This window comes from Suncus etruscus, chromosome 20, assembly GCF_024139225.1.
Source record: "Suncus etruscus isolate mSunEtr1 chromosome 20, mSunEtr1.pri.cur, whole genome shotgun sequence".
NCBI lineage: Eukaryota > Metazoa > Chordata > Mammalia > Eulipotyphla > Soricidae > Suncus > Suncus etruscus.
The window spans coordinates 22,452,377-22,454,302 of record NC_064867.1 but is presented as its reverse complement, the minus strand read 5'-3'; positions in this window follow the sequence as shown (position 1 = coordinate 22,454,302).

The window sequence follows — 1,926 nt, the reverse complement described above, 5'->3', positions numbered from 1 at the left end:
TTAACTGATACCACATGAATATTTCTTGAAAATGTATTACTTAATTGTTTGCATGTTATAATAACATAGCATAGATGTCAACTCTGTGCTATATTTTTCCATTATGAAACAATATATAAATATAATTCAGTGGATTTCATTCATTTATTTAGTCATCCATGACGTATTTATTGAAAATGCCTATCATGTGCCATTGACCATCTATTAAATGTTAAGCATCTATATGCTTTGAACATTTCTTGTTAATCACTGCACTTTCACAGGGTGGATTTTTTTTAAAAAAGGTTAAAATGTGCAATTGTTATTTTCCCTCACTGAATGTAATGGAAAATGAGAAGTCATTATAAGTAGCACCATAAATTTCCCAAAGCATGACAGTAATTCTGGGCTTCCTGTCTATAAATAGGTTGGTCCAGTCTAAATGGACCCCACTGCACTTTTTAAAATCACAATTAGTAAGTTATCATCCACAAACAGCTGATGTTGAAATTGAATGATCTAGATGAAGAAACTTCATACTAGTCATTTAAAGATATGTCTGTGGGATGACTAATAGCCTATATGGAGAGTGAAATGCTCAGCTGCTTGGAATTCTTAGCAGGTCTCTAAATTCTGTCTAAAAATATTGGCAGCAACATCTGCCCTCATTGTTGACGCATGCTGAGAAGGCTTTAATATTCACCCAGAACAGGTAGGCTCTTGGCTTTCAGGGGGTTGAATAAAGATCTTCTACCCAGCAATCTGTGTAGATTGCCTTTAAACATCCGTAGAGATACAGAAAACTGCTGGAAATTTACATTTTAGTTTCAAGATGATTGGTATTTGTTAAAGAAATCATTCATTGGGACTCAAATGACAGGTTCCAACGTTGCCTCTCCTCTGAAATCATCAGTGGCTTTGAACGTCCTCCCTGTCCAGCAGTAACCATGTCTATGATCCATGGAATATAGGGGGTAATATTCTGTTTCATAGACATAAATGTGTTTTATATATGGTATTTTCTAACCTTCATGTCTTTTCTCCCTTGATGTTTCCTTCATTTGGAATCAATTTTTTTGTATTTGGGGGCAAAACAGAAATATTCAGGGGTCACTCCTACCTCTGTACACAGGAATCACCCTGGCAGTGCTCAGGAAACTATATAAATGCCTAGGATCAAACCCAGGTCTGCTTTGTGCAAGGCAAGTACCTTACCCACTGTATTCTCACTCAGGCCCCTAAATCCCATTCCTTTATTTTTGTGTCTTTATAGTTATTTAAATTCCTTTATTTTGTGTCAAAACAAAGTAAAAGAAATCCCTGGTAGCCTTTTAAGGTCAAACTAGAAATTTACTTTCACCTCTAATTATAGTGTATGTTTTCATCTTCCTCAATGTTTTATAGCTTTATTATATATATAAAAATATATATAAATGCTCTTACCATGTGTCATGTATTTGGTATGCATTTATCTAACAATCCTTTTAAACTAGTTTCCTCTTATTATAAGCAGAGAAATGAGAGCTAAGATCAAGTTGCAAACAATTAGTAGAGTGGAGATTCAAGCCTATGAATCCCAGATGTCATGATTTAAGTATTTTATTTTCTAGTTATATGACCTCTACCAGTCAAGCATATCATTAGTATTTATTAGATTTCAACATACATTATGGTATGCAACCTCTTTGGATTAAAAGACCAAGACCAATTAGAGAGAGATTTAAGGGGATACTCTGGCTAGATCTACAAACCTGATGCCATCTAATGTTGTTGCAAGATAAATTTTGTTATAACAATGATCAACAGGGAAGATATGAAAGTAAAATGCACTATTGAATATGAGCGCTTAGTTCCAATACTTCTATATCTTCATTTCTCTATCTCCAGTTCATAGAGGATACATAGCATTCTCTTCATCCTTTTGCAACAGATCAGTAGATGGTTTTC